At 43.7% G+C, this 20,149-nt stretch overlaps 2 protein-coding genes across 2 annotated transcripts in view; both read right to left on the bottom strand.

The window, feature by feature from the left end:
* The window catches only part of COMT (catechol-O-methyltransferase), a 363,876-nt gene that overhangs the window by 246,212 nt on the left and 97,515 nt on the right, over positions 1–20,149 (bottom strand). The window lies entirely within an intron of this gene.
* Positions 1–20,149, bottom strand: part of TBX1 (T-box transcription factor 1) — a 162,142-nt gene that overhangs the window by 109,405 nt on the left and 32,588 nt on the right. The window contains exon 2 of the mRNA XM_062631475.1: positions 16,715–17,008. The gene's annotated coding sequence lies outside the window, so the exon portion shown is untranslated. The remainder of the gene's footprint in view (positions 1–16,714; positions 17,009–20,149) is intronic.

Genomic DNA, 20,149 nt, shown 5'->3' with positions numbered 1-20,149 from the left:
CCTGTTTTAAAATCTTCCTCTTGTAAATTTACCTTTAACAAACTCCAGATGACAGACACTTGGATAAAATTCACCTAAGCATATAAGCAAAAGTATGGCGCAAAGAAGCAGCCCCAAAGCCCTGCAAGTTTTCCCACCATTGGTCCTGACTCCAGCTCAGAAATGACTGGTTTACACCTATTTTCCCATTAATGTGTATGAGCAGTTTTATCTGCAACCTGCCCTACTACGAAGTCTTCACAGCCAGTAACTCCTTCTCTTTTCAATCTCATAACCATGTCCAGCAAATACGTTTGAGCAGCTCTCCCCCTCTCACAGGGTATTTGAGGGGTTATTTGGGTATGTTCTGGTTCAGATGCTTTTTCTGAAGTCACTCTATGACTTCTTCTTCAGTAGCTCTGCTACTGACTCGGGGACATGAGGTGTAAAAGTCTTTGTAAAAGTCACTGATGAATTCTGGACTCTTCCTAAAGCCTTGGCCCCTGAGAGCTGAATTATGGCAAATGGGTGCAGACTGACCCCAGGAGCATGAAGCCTCAAACAACCTGGATGCATCTGGAGGCAGGAGCTGGAGTTTCAGCATAAATCAAATTGGTCCTTAATGACCAGTGCTAAAGTCTAGCAATCAAAATGATCCTTTTTCTGTACTGCCAAATATATGCTAAATTTATGTTCCATCTTTATGATATAAAACCTGCAGTGCATGAGGCATTTGGGATTCATTCATTGCAGCATAGGTGAGGCTAAGGGGCAGGAAGCAATGTTTTGACACAGCCAGAGACATGTAGCTCAGCTTCCTTTGAGAAATGGATCTGTGTGCGAGCATGCAGGAAGGGTGCACCAGCCCATGGGATGGTTTTGCTTGCTCTGTAACAGATACTGCCTCAAACAGGATTTCTTCAGTGGGATGAGGCAGGCTGGAAGAGGACTAACACAGTGCCACAGTGGCTGTGGGATGATGTATTTGTGCCTTACCATCACACCTGTTATGGAGCTCAAATGCACTTTGGTAAAAGAAGCCCAAACCTCACTCCAACTAGATCTCATGCATTCCAAATCCTCCACTCTCCTGCCTCCCAGAGCTTTTGTGCTGCACTTTCAGTGCAATTACATGCTAAATATCTGTCTGTCAATATGCTGGATCCCCTCAATTTGTATGACACGCTTTAACGCAGGCCTAGCCAAGCCTAATGGAATGACAGCTATGCCCTCCAACCATAGACCAAGTGCTGCTGGGAGAGTTTGCCCAACTCTGCTAGGAGCAGGGGAGAGGGAGGACAGAGGAAAACCAAATGCCACTAATGAGCTGCCACACTGGACCCCCTACCTCAAAGAAGAGACTGCCATCATCTTGGTGGTTGACTCTTGATGAAAAATCAGAGAGGGAATACCACTTTGTGCACATTACCTTGCCCAGACAGACACACAGCCTCTGCTGTGGGTGGTTTGCCAGCAGGTGTAAAGCTGGCTAGCTTGTACTGAACTTCACTGGGCAATGCTGTTTACAGCAGCCGAGGATTAGATCCCTCAGTCTTTGCACTGATTCCGTATCATGGGTGTTTTAGTCATGCACACCCGGAAAGAGTCAAACTAGAAAAAAAAAAGTTTTCTTTTTGAAAGAAATCCTTAAACCCCCAGTCTAATCTTCCATAATATCAATGAATCTCTCCAAGCTTGTTTTTGTCTTCATGTCCAAAACAGCTGGGAAGTTCCTCAGAAATTACCAAATCCATCATCCTCTGGTAGGAAATGACAAAAAAAGGGCCAGAGAAAACTGCTTAACAACCAGAGAGAATTCTATTTGTTCAAAACCTGGTACAAGGGGAGGGGGGAGATAAAATGTATCCCAACTGCATGTTGTCAGAAGGAGAACGAAAACCTACTGGAGGGACAAGGCACTAAAAATAATGATTTTTCAGCCAGCAGCCAGACAGCCGTCTAATCCCGTATGAATAGAGACATCACTTGAATAGCACCCATCAATGTGACTGCTGATGCCGATTCCAGCTGGTTTCACACAGCCCAATAAACATACCGCAATCCTATGCTTCATTTAAACCTTTTTTTTTTTCTTTTTAACTGCTTTCTTTCCTCCACTCTTATTGCCTCTACTGTAACCTAGTTTTATTTTCTTAAGTTATAATCAAAAGTTAAATGAAACTATTAACCTTGGCATTTCAAAGGACTGAACTGGCATTTGGTTGCAAAGGTGTTTTTGTAGCTGGGCTGTAGGACTGTTCCTTTATGTAATGTTTTACAACTTCCATGGTACAACATCACTTTTTTTACAGATTGTTGGTAATTTCCTTCTTACCATCAGAAGTGTTTAATAAACACCTCCGTAAACCAAATACCTATTCCTTCACCTAGAATAACAGCTCTGGGCACAGATTTAGCCAGTCTGAATTTCCCACTCAGTAGGGAAAGTTTATTTGTTTAAATCAATGCAAGAATTTCTTAACTTACATTTATGGAAGAAAAGACAATAAATCAAATGGATACAAGCCAATTCCTGCCTCCTGGTAGGAGCTGTCAACTGAAGCTCTCAGCCTTTCTCTTAGTTCTTCCTCTCCTTGCAGGATCCATTGGGCCTTGTGAACCATAGGCTACTGAATGGCTGCAGCCCAGATACATTGCAGATACAATAGCTCTGGGGTTCCTGCTCTGCAATGGCTCTACAAGCACCACAAACACTGTGCTGGTGGTTGGTGCTAAAACAAGATTGTGTGGCCAGTAACAAGCAATGTACAGCTGGACTTGCACTTATTCCTCTGCGTATGCCAGGCCTGGCCAGTCTTGTAAGGGTTGCTCCTCATTTCAAGACTCTTCATTCAGGCCTAATGTCCTGTCAAGTAGCTGAAAGGCTTTGGTGCATATTTTAGCAATAACTGAAACTACAATTCAACTGACAGAATGAAGGTTATGGGAGAGGATATATATCTCACATTTTGATATTTGGTCAATCTTTGACATAGTCTCTAAGGGCAAGAAATGAAGAAAATCCAGACTAAAATGTCCCCAAATTAAACCACTCCAAAAATCAAACTCAAACATAGCTCACAATTGCTGAGCAGCCTGCTTTTTGTAGAGGAAAGAAATTAAATTCTAGGTTTAGGTTTTCCCTGCAGCATCCTAAATTTGGATCCACGGCACCATTCTGTTTTTTAAGCACATCTATTGAAATGTAGAAAACACCTTTGCTCTTTATGAGTTCAAACATACTAAATGATTCGGAATTAACGGCTGAAGTAATGTCAGCAGAACCAGACGTTCAGCATTTGTAAAAGTTAGTACAAAACAACCCAGTCTAGGCTTTCCTAATGTTCAGAAGAAAAACATCCCAAACTATTTTCAAATACATTGAAGTCAGAACTCCTTGGTGAGGTCTGTGGAAAGATTTTTGTTTTAAAGTCAGCTTTATGTTTTGTTGTTTTTTTTTTCAGGCCTGAATAATGATGCAAATCTGATGAGAATTAAGACAGTAAAAGAGCCTACAAAATCCTTTGGCTATACAGCAACAGAAAGGGGGTCTCCAGAGAAGGAAATTTCATCCGGCTGCTTTGCTGACAGGAGAAGGCTCAGCATGATAAAAGAGATCCTGTCACTTGCTCTGAGAAACCCCAGCAAAACTCAGCACTGATACATCTCTGCTGACACCTGCTCCAGCTGGTCCTTTGCAATTTGACAGGGCTGGAGGGCTGATGGCTAAAGAGGAGGTGGGCCAGGTCCTGAGAACAAGCGTAATATTTCATGTCTGATGTGGCTCTTTGCTCTTGCAAAGGCTGAAATTAAAAATCCCCAGATCTTGGGTGACCATTCTCTCCTGCTGCCAAGGGAGAGCATGCCTCCAATACATTCTCTAGCATATCACTCAAGCTAGTTTTCTCTTTCCCTATTTCCATTCGCATGTACATTGCTTTATGAACATGTCCTGCTATGCAAGCTAAAACTTCCTCCTTGAGAATTTCCCCCATGTATCCTCCTGTGCTATGCTATGCAACCTATTCTCCTCTGATGCTTCCCTCCTACTCTAAGTTAATTTCTCAACAAGCATTTCTCATAATTTTATTTTGCCATATTAACTTTTTATCTTACAAATCAATCCTTTCAGCTCCTTATTCCTTATGCTCCTTGAACTTGTATTTGTAATGTTTATCCCTCTCTAGTCCCCTGGGGACTTCGCTGATATCTTTGCCTTGAGACTATGAACATATTAACTGTCGCTGGCTGCAGTGCACAGCCAAAAAGCCTTGGAGGGTGCAGAGACCCGATGCAGCGTTCCGGATGTGTAACGCATCTTTCTCAATTTACATGAAACATTCACTTGCAAATATTGACAACCCATAAACTCCTGATAAACTACATGCCACACACTACAGAACATATACACGTGTCATAGCATGACAACATCTGCTAATGGATCTATTAGGAAGTCTCAGAGAAGGGTTTTCTGTCACAACGCTGGTTTTGTAGCTGTCTGTCTCCAGGGCTTTTCTGTGAAATTATTGTTTGAGACTATTATGTATCTCAGTCATTGACTGGGAGGAAAACATTATAACCATCTTAACCTCATTGGAAGGCTAATTTCTCAATCATACACACTGGCACTGTTTTCTTTCTGGAGGGAAGGAGTGTTTAGTGTATTTAGCCTTTGTAATGCATGAAACAATAAATAAACAGGCACTGACTGTGATGTTCTTTCCTCCCCTTATAAATACATCACCCTGATACATGTTACCTGCTGCAAACACCCAACCAATTTGCTCTTTCCTTTAAAGATAAGATGAAGCATCTTTTTTTCCATGCAGATGAATAACTGAGTGGGACCTCTTTACCTGGAATCAGGTTGCAGGTGTCCCCTGCTGCTGGGGGCAGCCTTTCTGCTGAGCTGTCTAGCTACTTCAAAGCAAGCTGTGGGGTGTGGCTCAACACAGTATTTCCACTCACTGAAAGCATAAACCTTGCACAGCAGTGGTTCCTTTGTGCCCCTTTTCCTGAAGGATGAGTCTGTGGTTGGCCTTAAAGCTGATGCATAAACACAGTTTTATTCCCCAGTAGTGGTGTGGTATTTCCCCATGTTATAACCCAGTTCCCATAGAGTGGTGCTCTTGCAGCAACAGAATACATTGCCTCCATCTCATTTCCCTTCAGTCCATCAGTGTTTACAGTGCATCCTGTAACCACAGAGCTAAAGTTTCCTCTGGTAAGAAAGCAGTAAGAACAAAAATAAGGAAGGATTACACATCAGCTAAAAACTAGTTTAAAAGCCCACTCTGATGGTATTTCTTAAACACTGTGCCAGATGGAAGACTTTCAACTGAGAGAAACTTGGAAAAGTCCCATCTCTTTTGGCCAAATGACTGTAACTATAAGTTCCAACTCACTGACACAAAAGGCAGTAAGAGACAGTTCATAAATTACACTCTGCTGCCATCAGGCATGAGTTACCAGCTCGTGATTTTGTAGACATTACTCCAAAGCCATGGGCAGTATATCAGTTTGTCCTCAGCTCTCAAAAATGACCAAAGCTTTTTATTTACCTGAGCGTTCTTCTCTCCTCCTCAGCTGGCAGCAGGCTTGTCTTTTGCTTTAGATCACACTAACAACACATGATACCTTTTTCGGAATGCTGTTTGCACTGAGCTAGGACAGCATCATTCCGAGTGGCACAGGTAAGCTATTATGCGTATCCTAGAGTCCTGACAGCAGTGCTGGGGGAAGACAGCATCAGCAACCATGGAACTGCTCCCTGGATTTTGTGGGGATCTTAGGGAAACTGCAAATCCTATGGTTGTACAAATCACAGCCTGTCCATCCTCGCTCTTTAGGTGGTATAGAGCGCTCCTGCACTGAATTCTCTTGCTGAAGGAAGGAGGGAGCTGGTGTCAGGTGAGGATTTCAGGGTCTGGCTCATCAAATTCCAGCAAAATGACCACCCTCGTAACCCAAAACAGCTGCTGTGTTTACAGTAAACATAAATGATAACTGGGTGGCCTTTGAAGCCACCATGTCCATTGCTGGTAATTACGGACAAGTGGATACAGCAGTGATGATCCAGAGCATTCATTTAATGTTCAGACATAATTATGGCCATTATCAGATTTCTGTCCCTTCAGCAAAAAGGGGGAATGGGGTCACTCATCCAGTACCACAGACAGAAAGGGCAAAGGAGGGGGCTCTTCTGTGAGTAACTCACACTGGACAAAATTCCTGTGTGCCACCTGGTGCAGTGGACGCCTTCACTCCAATGGAGGCAGGTGATGATGGAAGGGCCCTTGGGCACATCAGCCAAATGGATTCAATACCAGGGCCTCCCACAGAGCTGTCCCAGCCCCTGTCCCTTGGGTCTGGGAAACAGGGTAGTTCAAACGCCAAATACATGCCTTGGAATGTCACTTGGAGTGAGGGGAGAGGGCAGTGACGGCATTACTAATTGCAAGGACATATTGCTTGTGTGCATTGGGAAGCCTTACCCCCCACAGAGATACTCTCTTTCCCAACCCATGCTCACTAGATTGTGAAGGATGCACTCTTCTCTTCTTCAAACACTCTAGCTTTATAGCAGAGGGAAATACCTAGTTTGCACAGGGTTATTCCAAACACGAGAGCTGATGACAAGGTAACTACACAAGGCCTTTATGGTGGGAAACTGAAATGAACCATAGTGAGAATTATCAAACAAAATCCAACCAAGTATGTCAGTGAGAAAGGCTGGAAGGACAGTGGGATGAATTTTACCATTTCAAAGTTGGCAACCTAATGTTATGATCCATGGAGCATGTTTATTCCCTAAATAAAATCACTTGATTACAAAGCATCTAAAAATTCTCTAGAAGCTGACAGAAGCTGCAAATGCACAGACGCTGTCAGAACCACACCATAGCTACATGGTTGTCTTACTCCACATACTTGTATGAAAACATCATCTATTCCGCACTTCAGAGAGGTGGAAAGCACTATCCACAGGCATCTGGGCATCACAAAGGCCTTTTCTATTGTGCTCCCACAGGATTACTTTTTTTCTGCTCTTCAGAGGGAGAGGACTGAAGACAGGAAAGAAAAAGGTGGAGTGAGACCACTAAGTGTGTTTCCTGGCCTGGAAAACTTGAAGCAACATCCCTATGCAGCTGCCCTGCACAGCCACAGCATCATCATGGCTGTGAGACCATGCAACACAATGCAGAGTTACAGGGCAGATCATCATCCATTTCCTCATTTGCAGGAGTCCCTGGCACAGACTCAAAATCCAAGCAGCACTCCTTACTCCATCCAAGGGGATGCAGCTCCAGTGGGATGGAAGAGCTAGAGGGATGTGGTAGCTGCTGTCTTGGGAGCTGGTCCCTGAGGTCAGGGCTGGGGCACAGTGCTGGAGGAACACCAGGAATGCTTACAGCTCTCTGTTAAGAGGATAAACAAAGGGCTGAAATCTCTGGGGCTGTTAATCTGTCACCTTTCCCCAGCACTGAATTAATTTTTTAGCGTGTTTTTAAAAGGAAAATAAATAAAAAGAAAAAACAGAAGAGATGATAAATGAGTCCCCTCCTATTCCCATCGTCATTGGGCAATACCACCCAGGTATCTGGTGCAGACAAAATAGAAAAAGGTTTCCCTGCCTTGTCAGCACCAAGCTCTGTTTGGATTGACAGGAGCCCTAAAAATCTGTGTATTCCAGATTCACTCTGCTCTTCCTGGAGCTATGGGGCTGCAACGAAGTGGCCCTGCTGGGCTTTCATGAAATTCTAGATTGCGTGAACAGTGGTGCTCCAGTAGAAAGCTGATCTAACACCATGCTAAGCTGTTCCAAAAAGATCCTGAGTTTCCATTGTGCTACCTTGATTTTCCTACTAAGAAGCTGGAAGAAAGCGTCACATAACCTGAATCTATTCTGCGCAGTTTGCAGCTGTTAAAACAGCAAACTATTTCCCAGAGGTTGCCTGTACTTGATGTAGAACAGAGTGTGTGAGACAGGGTAGCAGCATCTGCTCTGGGCAGCAGCAGCATCTGCACTGGGCCTGCTGCGCTGGCCTGGGATGTGTAAGACGCAGAGGTTGGCCCAACTCTAACCTGCTGCGTGACCTTGACCATGTTACTTCACCTTTTTGTGCCTTTGCTCCCTTCACACTGCTTTCTTTACCTGGCCTCCCTGTTTACCCTGTCTGGTATTTTTGCTGGATATATTTGCTAGAGCCTAGTACAGATGACACAGGCAGAGGCTGATACCTCTTGTCATAATATTATCATTTGCTAGGCAGTTTTTGCACAACTCTTCACAATGAAGTGAGGATTGTCTTTCCACTGTAGACAGTGAAACCTAGTAAGAGCAAGTACAGACACCGCCATCACCCATGATCACAGACAGCAGGACACACAAATCCTGCCAATTGTTGCCATCTTATCTCTAGGAATCACTGCTTTCACCTCAGGGAAGGCCTTCTTCTGGAGCCCAGTGCCTCTGCAGCCAGCTATTGTTGGCCTCTTAGAGGAGAAATGCTTTAGGAAGCTTATTGCCACAGTGAAAACTTCCAGAGCTTCCCTCATTCTATTTCTCTTTCCAGAAATTGTAAGTAAAGTAAAGCAAGCAATTGACAGCAAGTGGCAGGAGAGGAATATGCTCTGGAGAGCGCAGGAGGGCACAGAGCCCGGGTGACACCAGTGGTCTTTGGAGTACAGGCCAACTCAGCTGGATCATCTGCTTGCTTCCTAACACAGCTGCCTTTAACCAGGCTGGAGTAAAAGATAAACAGCACTTCAACCCCTGCAAAGAGTACCTCCATATGTGCACCATCTCTCCAACTAACAGAGCCCAATGTTTACTCGAGGCTTGAGCCAATTACTGCTGAAGACACACCACCAAGAGCTGGCTCAGCAGGAGACATGCAAATGCATGCTGGAGTACGGGGTTCACATGACGAGAAGGCTGCCGTCCGTGCGGGCTCCTCTGAACACAGCTGTAATTGTCTCTAGCCCAATATTTACCTTCCTGAAGAGAGCAGCCACCCAGCAGCACCTGGCTGCTGTACAAAGCCCCAGCGGAGCTGCTTCCTCTCTGGTTTGTTGTGAAAGAGGAAGGGGGACAGCTAATCATTCTTCCTCTCTATCTGTATCACACAAGTAATCAAACAATTGTTGAAAGTTGGGAAGGTGTTAGGGCAGGAGGGGAGAAAAGGACCTTGTGTTAACCTATATGATAAGCTTTGCCCAGCCACAGCTCAGCCTGCCTCGCAGGTGGGGTGATGGGCAGGAGGGGTTTGTTCCTAGCAGTTCACCTGCTGCTGGCTTTCAGCACTTTTTATTCAGTTGTTTTGTTTATCTTGGAGGCCTATTGTCATCACCTCCCTGCACCAGGGCAGGCTTCAGGTGCAGAGCGGTGTACAGGGGCTGGAGGTACAGCCATGCTGGGCAGGAGCTCCCTGCTCCTGCTGTTTATGAAAATCGCTTCCTTTGCTGATAGCGATAAAACCAGGCAAACAAACACTGCTCAGGCTATTGAGCTTGTCTTTCTCCTCGGGACTTGAATTGTGTGGAGCTTTCAAAGCGGTATAAATAGAGCTCATTTCCAGTAATGAAGCTGCAGTAGACACGGGCAGGTTTGAGTACCACTTGATGACAGGTCCTGTTGTGGGATTACTGGATGAATGGAGGTGCTAAGCACAGGCATTGTTTGCAAGTAAGTTTCAAAACGACTGCTTCCCATCTTTTGAACTCCCATTTTCAGATGTAAAAATCCCGCCCAATTAAGACCTATGCATCTTCATACCATTTTGGACCACTGTCCCATTAAGTACAAAACGCAGAGGCTCAGTGCACAGGGGAAGGCATCCTCCCTAACTCTGTTTTGTAAATTTTCGGGGGGGGGGGGGCGGGGGTTGGAGTAACTCAGAAGAACCTGTGGATGTGCCACATTTTTACAAAAGTGCCCAAGAAGGTGAAAACAAATCATACAAGGGACTGTCACTCACTTGTGTGTCTTTAAGGCTTTCATACTGCAAAGCAGTCTTTTAGTGTGAATACATCACCTGCTTCCCTTGTACTTACTCCCAGTGTACTAGCAGAGCACAGCCACAGCCCCCTCTTATTTATTCTGCTACTCAAAATAAGCCAAATTTTGTACATAAACCAGAATATTTTCCTGATCATTTCGGAGAGCCTTTTCTATACCTCCTCCAGTCTGAATCCACCTCTTGTGGGTGTGGGAATAAAAGTTGCCCATCTCACTGCTGTTTTTCACACCATGCATGACTCAGATTCTTCCTGTATTGTGACCACTGCAGCAGCTCAGATCAAGACACCATTGCATGGGCAGGGTGGGTCATACCAGGAGGGGTCATCTCACAATCGGCAAAGAGAGGCAGTTGCGCAACGAAGCACAGGCTTTCAGCGATCCAGCCCTAACCAGTAGCGCTAATGGTACTTCCATCACCATTTCAGCTGTTCTCCCCTCTGCCTGAAGCACTTCGTTCTCTCTGCTCTTGAATGCAGCACAAGAGCGGCTAGCCCTCAGGCCTCCTGTTAGATTCACAATCCTGCAGCCAGCCTCAACCACAGCTGCTCAGCCATCGCTCAGGGAGGGCAGCGTGCAGCTGCCAAGCCTCACAGGCAGCCTCTGAGAGCCCTGCCATGGATTTCAGTGGGATTTACTGCACTGAAATGCAGAAAATTTTGTTTCCTTTAGGATTAGTCCCTTCATTTGCACATAATACAGTAGTGCATGTTGCCTAGGTCTGCTTCCCGGCACAGGGTGCGCAATCCTTCAGCTACCTTCACCAGGGCTTCTTGCCTGCTGGACACCCACAGTTTGAATTCCTTTTATCAGCTAAGCAATTTCCAATGCTACCAGAGCAAAGACCATCAGCAATTTTATCACAGTCAACCTAACTTGGGTTAATTTGTACTGAGCATGAATGATTCCAGGTCTTCCAATACAACCTAGTGCTGCTGCAGTACAGGATTTTTATAGTGCTCTTTGAAATAAAAAGTTGCTATTTCACTAGAGATGTTCTAAGTTTCCATTATAAATGGTAAATAACAAGGCATGCTGAGGAAAGGCCTGCCTGGGCAGGAGCAATGCAGCAACCAGAGCCTCCTCAGGGAGCACAGCTGCAGTTCAGGCTCGCATCCCACAAGAATAACAGATAAACAGGCGCGCTTCACAAGCCACTGGGCACTATATTTCTTCTGATGAGAACCATCCATTATGCTTCCATCCTCCTCTGTGTCACATTAGCAAGAGGTTTTACAAAGCAAGTCAGGGGACAGGTTTATTTACTCCCAACTGCACTGCATGGCACACAAGTCCATTGGTATTGGTTACGAATGACCCCAGGTCTTCCATTATGGGCTAATGTCTGCAGCCCTCTGACCTCCGGAAGTGCTTAAGGAAGAGCTGCAGTAAATCAGAGCAGCACTTAGTTGTGGAGGAAGAAAGTCCCCCCTTATCAATCTGCCAGCGGGAGAGGAAGGACTCTGGCTGGGCTGCTGGGGGGTAACGTGCTCTCAGCTGCTAAGAAAACTCTACAGACAGCAGTGGCCTTTGCCTCTGTACTTTACCACTAAAGGCTGTTAGAGCTGAAGGCAGGTGATAAGCCTAGTTACATCTCTCTTTCAGCCTAGGCTGGTAGGGGAAATCACCACCACTCACTTCATAAGGTGAGTCCTGTGAGCACAAATCAACTTCTGTAGTCAACGAGTGCAAACATGGGCTACATTAAATACAGCTCAGCTAGAACCAGCATATGTTTCTCTGCTTTTGATTTAAATTTCACTAGTGTCAGCTCCACCACAGAAGCTGCAGAAGCTGCTGGGTTTGCAGTATGGATGACAAGGTCTAAGGGCTTGCTCAGGCTGCTGTTAGAAGTGGTTTTCAGGATTTCACCAGAGGACCAGTCTTCATCGTGGTGAGAATGGCCAATGTGGTGACTATCCTAGATAGAAGTTCCCTTTGGAGAGTCAAGGAGTGGAGAACCGAGAATCTGCACTTCTCCTAAACCAGGTTAGGTCAGCTGTTAGCCCACTCAGGAGATGTCTATGCAGGCCACTACTTGGCACAGCTACTCTTCTACTGCTTTCACCTGAGGGATGTCTGGTCTCACACTCACTCTACATTAAAGTGAAGGCTGTATTTCAGGAGCTTGCACAAAGGGCTATAATCTAACTGTACAACTCGGCTTGTTACCCGAGGATATGAGCAGTCTGTGCGGTCTGAGTAAATTTGTCATTGTGGAGTCAACCTGAGGATGCTATTAAACACCCTGTGTGCCAGAGCATGCGGAATTACAGGAGGAAGCAATAATATAACCACAAACCACCACACTTGCAAATAATCTTAACGACAAGCAGTTCTTTCCATGAGGGTGGAAACAAGAAAATTTGCCACATCCTCTGTGCAGACAAGTGGAGCCCATAAAGAGGGCACAGAGTGGGGAAAGTGTTACTGAGCAATGCTCCTACCTCTGCAGTCAGCAGGGGATTTCCAAACTAGTAACAAGCAGCTCTTAGGGAGGGCCAAAGAGCAATGGGAGGGGACCAGGTGCTTCCCTGCTCTGGATAGGCAAAGAAGAGGAGAGGATTAAATACAGTAAATAATAAAAAGTAATAATAATTAAAAACTCTGCTGTCCTAGAAACAAATGAAAACACAGCTCATCAGTTTGCTCAGCTCTGGAGAAGGCTTGAAGGTCCAACATCCCATCTACATTCTTCATCACAGTGCAAGACCACCAGCCAACATGAAAAGCAAGGGAAGAAAAGGGAACACAAGGATTTTTAATGTAATCAAATGTGTCGTGTGCCTAAAAGATATTCTGCTTTATCATATACATGCATACATAGATTGCTTTATATGTGTTTTTCACTTCTGCCAGTCTCCAGCACAAACACTGCAATTTTACTCTCCCATAACTGTTTCTTGGCTCCTTCTACACATTCCAGTACAGCAGCATCACAGACTCACTACAGAAAGGACTTACTTGATCAGCTGATCTAGTTTACTGCCAAACTAGCATTGTTCTCTATTGTATGAGGGCTAACTCTTTGGGAAAGATGGGATGTAACATCCAGCAAAAGGAGAGACTCTGTCCTTCAAGATACAGGAAATACTACCAGAAATAATACTTTTTTTCCTGGCAGAGCTTAAGACCAAGCCATACAAGAACCAGGGCCAAAGGTGCAGAATCAACTCCTCATGACAACTTGCTAGGTCACCCAAAGAGGCTTTTTGTGGCTTAAGTGCTTTGGGGGTTTCATATTCTATTGTGAAAGGAAGTTTAAAGTGGGGAGGTTTTTGTTCAGCTACAGTTCGAGACAGGCCAAGATCAAAACCGTGTAATTACAGAATCCCAAATCTTGGAAATGTCCACAGATGTATTTACCCTTCACAGTTCAGACCCTACTTTCCACTACATAAGGAACAGTAATTGTTTTTTTAACATGCAAATATTAAGCTCAACCAACCACACAAACACAGTGACTGCAGAAAGTGCAGTGTGTATCTATATGTGCAATGCAGACAAATGTTTTTTAAAAGTCAGCAGCATCCACTGGGAGCCTGGATTCCGAAGTCAGCCTGAAAACAGCAAAAAGTGACACTCCATTTCTCCACATCTCAAAGTGCTTGTTTGCTGTTTACTTTGTGTTAAAGAAGTACCAAGCCACAAGATCCAGTCCTGCCAATTCTGCCACTTTTGACATGACAACTGTCCGCTTTCCACATAGTGATAACGACTTTGAAATTCATTTGGCATTTCAGTTTCCTTCCTGCTTCTTTCAACAGCTACACAAATGATGTCAACACATACAGAACAATAGTGTATCATGAGCTGATAAGCACAGAGTGAACAGGGGCCTGTTCCACAGGGTGATTCCCAAAAAGAGACCTGCATACATTTAAAAGTTATAGAATCAATAATTCTCACAGAAACAAGGGTCCCAGAATTTATTGCTCTGTTCTTTTGTGTTGTAGGTCCTGGATGCTGGGATCACTGGTTAGAAATGATGCAGACAGATCTTGCAAAGCAGAAAGGTAAGCTGGGCAGACCTGAGCTTTCTAAGAGGGAAAACTGAGCTGTCCCACAGCTGTGTCTCAGTCCTCACAGGCACCAGGGGTTTTACCTTCTGCTATGCCTGAAGGAAGGAGCAGGACCACAGCCCACCTCACCACACTGAATACACATACACGTTGTATGACATTTACACTTCAAGCCAGAGGACTTTCCATACAAATCCATAGTAGGATAAATCACAGCAAAATACTGTGTTCTTAAGAGGTTTCCTGGTTTATCTTCCTCAGTGCAAAAGCGGATTCAAACATTTCTCTAACAACAACAAAAAAAAGGAATAGCAAAATAAAGCACAAATACAAGCTCAATGTTAGTTTTTGTAGTGGAGACATTTAACACCAGTTTCGTATTCTGGCAGCTCAACATCCTGGGACTGTCCATTAAGACACTCTCTAAAATGAAATAAAAATTGCAACAACTCTGTATCCAAAGAAAAGTATCAATGAGGCAATGAACTCATGGCACATGGTCTCTGGGAGCAGAGCTATCTTTGCCTTTCACTGCTTCATCTGTTGCCAGAGCACTATTGTAAGAGTGTTGGTTTAAATCAGGATCATTCAGTGACAAGGTTTCTGACAAAAGCAGTTTGGGAGAGGGAAGCAGGGGGAAAATACGTGCACTGCTAACACTGAGCCACCACGCTCGTGCCCAGCAAGGGAACTCAGCCAACAGTACCCTGGGGAGACCCTTTCAAATACAGCATGTGGAAGAAAGATGCCAAGGGGCATTTCAATCCCACTCTATAAGCACTACTTTAAGCCTCCCCCCCCCCTTCTTTTCTTGAACAAGCAGTTTGCTTTCATGAGCATACCCACCCATCAGCTGTTTAACAGCAAAACGTGGACAGTTTTAACATGGGCACTTCAAACACCAGGGGCATGTCAGCTCATGATAGGATTTTAAGTCTCTAAAACAGGAGTGATGTAATTTAAGTGTGCAAAGTAACTTTTCTATAAATATGAATAGGTTGAGTTTGAGAGCTCTGAAAACTTGATACCGCCAGTGAAATCCTGCTACTATGAAGACACCCAGTCTTTGCTCCCTCCCATATGAAATCATTTTAAAACCTGTTTGCTGACTGGTTTTACAGTTACTGTAAAGTGAGAAAACTTCCAAATTCACACTTCCCCTAGTACTTTTGCCACAGAGAATCTTATTGCAATTAGTCTGGTTTGTAATGGAAAACAGATGAAAGTAGAAATTAAATCAAAACCTTGCCACATATCTAAGGTGTTTTCATGCCATGCATCCCGAGAAGTTTTCCCAAAACCAACAACATTAAATTAAAAGCTCAAATATTTCTACCAGACCCAACAAATGCAGATTAAGCTTAAATTTAAACAGGAAGTGAGAAGATTTTTCCTTCTCCTCACCTGCCAAGTCTTCAAAGTTCAGGGCTCTGTGTTTCTCTTTCAACACTTAGCAGCAGAAACACCTAGGGTTGAGTGGAGAGATTTCCTCCTCACACTGGCATTATTCATTATTTCTGAAGTGTCGACAAATGTCTTCAACACTATACAACGCACACAAACAGAGAGTCCCTGCCCCAACGAATTTACAGTCTGAGGCTGTTATCTTTGTTCTGCTTTGGTATATCACCACAGATTTCAACAGGGCACCAGATGAGCCCAGTCCAGCTTCTACCAGCAGTTTTGCACTGCTCTTAATAGGAACTAGACCAGCTCCAGTCAGACCTAGCTATAGAACTAGCTGTTGCAGGAGAAAGTGGAGTTCTTGGCAATGCCTGCCAACAGCAAAAAAAAAAAAAATGATTCTCAACAGTTTTGGTTTAAATTAAGTGTATATTTGAATGTTTTCACACATAATACATTTTGAGAGCTTAAAGAGCTCCCTTTCACTGTATCTTTCAACCACAGCAGTGCTACAGATCAACCAGCAGTAGGCAATTTCTGAACCAAGGCAGACTGGCAGCTACACTAACAGCTCCAGCTGGTGGAAGTTGGTGAAAGTTTTGTTTTCTGGAATTTTGTGCTAAGCTTTCTGCCAGGACATTTCACACACTGGAAGTGTGTATTTTCTCTGACATTTTGAGAGCCTCCAAGTGTTCCTGCAAATAGCTTAAGAAATTTATTCCAAATTCAATTGCCACAATTTCTGCACATCCAAAATTCTGCACTGAGTTGCAATCCATAATTTTTCCCCAGCTGTATCTTGTTGAAGAGAGAACACAGTCACAGTCCTGTGCACTAACACACCCAAAAGGTCATACGAGGACAGCACCAACTGAAGACATTACCTTTCTGGCTTATGATCTAGCATGGGACTTTGTCAACATTCATATGGAAGCCAGACTTAATTTTAAACCTGGTAATAATCACTTATTGCAGTTCAAACAGCATTCAGATCCACAAATGAAACACATACCAGCTAAAAGCAGAATGGACTTTACTGCTATGACCAGGGAAAGAAGCATCTTAAAGCTACGACTCACCCTAATTCCTACTGATTCTTACCACGCCAAAGCCCAGCATCAGTACATCCAAATGCCACAGCTTACAACAGACTGAACTCATCACTCCATAAATCAGATTAAGTTCAGACAAAGACCATGTGAAATGACTGAGAAAACTCTCCAGTTCACAGAGCATCTTCAAAGTCACAAGCCAGTGGTGTCCCCACCCAAAGCCCTCTCCAACCCACCTGGTGCCGTCTTCAGGTAGTGATGGATCCATAAAGGCTTTCTTGCTTATTGAAATTTGCTGATCTGCTCTCTCTTCCAGATAAGACATGGCCATTAACTGCTGTTAACATCCAGGCAAGATGCTAGGTGTTCCTCTCCTCTGTCGTCCAGCTTAGAACTGCTTCTTACAGTTATCACTGGTTACAAGTAGTATTTTCCTGAATTGCTCAGAGATGTCTTCCCCCTGGAGAGACAAGAAGTCCAAGTGGCTTCCATTCTCTTCCTCAAGCACTTGGCTCAGTCACTCAGCCACTCTGGAAAGCAAAAATGAAGATCATGAGACTTTTGTGCAACAGAACAGCCAATCAGTTTACCATAAAATGTGAAAGTACACTGCGAAAGTTTGCTATGGCAATTTTTATGTTCAACCCAAGTAAATTGCTGCCTGATCCTTTTTAATGGCTTTTTTGTTTTCTATTTCATTGATATTTTCAAAAGTTCCAAAACAAACTGAGGCAATAAATAGCTTTCTTTAGAAAGCATCCAGTCTGGAACACTGCTTGGGGATTTAATAGGGTAATTGTTTGTCTACAGTGTATCAAAATACCTCACTAGTTTCCTGAACAAAGTTTTAGCTTGTACTTAACTCCCTTGTTTTTGAAAAGCAGAACCTCAGATGCTTTCTCTCCCATAGCATCACCCACTGACTGCACACTCCGTGCAGAGCTGAAAGGACCAGACACAATGCTCAGCTGTGTGCACTGTATAATTTAAGATAATCTTTTTCCATCCTGAAATGCTCTGTTTATTGTGGAACCACTCTGGGATATAAGCCTAGTATTGGATTTGTTATCTGGATAAGAAAGGGTTTTTTTGCCACATCTTTCAGAAGGGAATGGAGTGTTCCAAGATGTATTAGATTTAGGTTATTGTGAAAATGGGACACACTATGAAGGTCATAGGCAAGCTTAGTTTCTAAGTGCTTATAAAATTTTGCATACCCAGGCTCAGAGTACAGGTCCAAGTTCTATATAGAAGCTGCCTTCAGCTTGAAGGAAATAAGCACTCCTGGAGAACCAAAGACTAGCTGATTTTCTTTATAAACTCTTTGGGGAAGAAAGACTTAGATGGTCTACACTTTCACCATCTAGAAATAACCTCCTCTCACTCTCTGCTTCCATTTCACTGTCTCCTACCTCCCACTCACCCATTTCCCATAAAAGATATTTCCAGACACAACTGATTTGAAAACTCAAGATTATTCTGTTAAAATTGCTGACTTTGGACTTGGGACCCCTAGCCAGATTGGGACAATCCCCTCAGGTCCTTTCTTCTGCTAATTTATAGCAATTTTTGTTGAGACAAGGAGTTATGGTCTGTAAAAGCCTTGCTGTCGGCCTCTCATAAAACCCCAGCACCCTGTCAGAGGAGGGATGGAGCCTGGGAAGAAAGTTTGAGCAGTGATCAGCTGGTTTCCAGATGGGTGGCCTTCTACACACTGTCCAATCCCATGAGTCCAATAAACCAGCCCTGATTTTGCACTTTAGAAAAACAAAGACACAAACCCTCCTCTACTCTCAGTCAGGGTTTTGTAAACACGCTCCCAGTCTCTGTGTCAAATTTATTAAGAAGAAACTCATTCTGCCGTCTCTCCCTTTCTCTTAGCATGCATATGGCAGCCCTTTTTGCTCCAGTTTCTTACTTTACATGGGGTGCAGAGCCTTGCATCATGATTTACATCCTTCTGGGTTGTTTTCCCATCAGAAATAAAGAAAGGGGCAAACAAGTCAGAAAGTTGAGGGATTGGCCTCCAAGGTATGAAACCACCCACATGAGGCAATGTTTGTTCTCAGTCTGGCATAAATTCTCTTCTTGTTCTGTCCTCTCTATCTTAACAAACCAAAAGACTACATGATTAAAGATGTAAAAGGCTGGTCAGCTACACTGGTTGTCAGAAAATGACATACTTCTGAGTAAGTGAGGCTGCTGCCTCTGGAACAGCACTGCCACAGAATCAACGTGCTACTGCTCAGAGGACACGGCTCTGCCTCAGAGCAGAACGCAAACATACCTTGACTTCAGGTCTCTTCTAAATAGGGAAATCTCTACCAGCCTCTAGACAGCTATTCATTCAGCTAATATGTCTATCCGTCTATACTGTGACATATATAACTTTCCCTTTATTTAGCCCAAATATCCCTTTTACTTTCAGCTCATTACTCTTGCCAATACTACCTTCAGCACTGCAAGGATTTCACACCTGGCATTATCCTGAGGGGAACCAGAGATGGCTGTTGTGGTTTCTGTGCCTGGCAGATGTCTCAGAGTGAATATTCAGGCTTTGCACTTCCCTTATAAAGCTGCAACTTTGAAGCCAATTTTGTTCTTCTCTAAACTGAGTCTGTAAGCATTACTACTTCTACATAGGAATGATTAGGACTGGTCTCTCAACTGTCCCATTAAGATGATGACCCTGATTATAACTATTCAAAAAGTGCAAAAATAGAAAGCACAATTGCAGGGAGAGACCAATTCTCTTCACAGAGTGGGAAGATGCCAGATTTCATTAAGATCTAGAACTAAATTTGTGGGCATCATAAATGTCTGCTCACTAGAAGATATAGTTATGGGCGATCCTGGAACTGGAGTACTTATACTTCTTCTTTTTAGTGAGGAAATTAGTGGAAAATATGCTAAGGAACAGACATTGCATGGGTAAATACGGGATATTGGTACCACTGATCCCTTAGAGCTCTCTGAACGATTTGCTGTGTATATGGGTAAGGATGATCTAGCTGATACTGTTTAAATGTTTGGGGCTTCTTCAAAGAAAAACTTTCAAGAAGGTCCCTTACCAAAGATTCCCCGATGTGTCATGGTGGGAGAAGGAACAATCTCTTGTAGACTTTGTTAAAAGAAAGGAAATTCATTTATTACAGCAGAACAGGATTGCTAAGCCTGTTCCAAAGGCCTGTCCTGGCATCTCTCTTGTGCAACTCATCCATAACAGTGCGGGAAAGGGGTGATTAAGAAAATGACATTTGCAATTGATTCCAAATCACTCCAGATTGTCAAATCTGAAACTGAGGGTGATGAAGTATAGAGAGATCACAAACAACTAAGTATGGAAGTACCAGACTGAATTACATTTCAATAACTACAAAGTAACGTACATGTGGAGGAACCGAAACTCCATAAACCCTTTGATATGTCTGGGTTAGGTATTACCACTGACTTTTAACAAGAGATTTAGAAATCCCTGGGGGTAGTGCACTGAAGACATCAACTCAGTACTTGTCCTTGGTAAAAAAAAAACCAAAAGGAATAATGTTAGAAATTGTTAGGAAATGAACAGAGAACAGAACAGACATGAGCCTTGACCACTGCCCCTGTGCTGTTCATTCCTTCTAAAGGGGTACAAGAAAGCCAGGAAACGTACAGCAAATGACAATAAG

This window comes from Pezoporus occidentalis, unplaced genomic scaffold (assembly GCF_034315485.1).
Source record: "Pezoporus occidentalis ecotype Australia unplaced genomic scaffold, CSIRO_AGI_Poc_V1 ctg37, whole genome shotgun sequence".
Taxonomy (NCBI): Eukaryota; Metazoa; Chordata; class Aves; order Psittaciformes; family Psittacidae; genus Pezoporus; species Pezoporus occidentalis.
The sequence above is the reverse complement of the archived record's forward strand: the minus strand, read 5'-3'. Positions and strand labels throughout refer to the sequence as shown.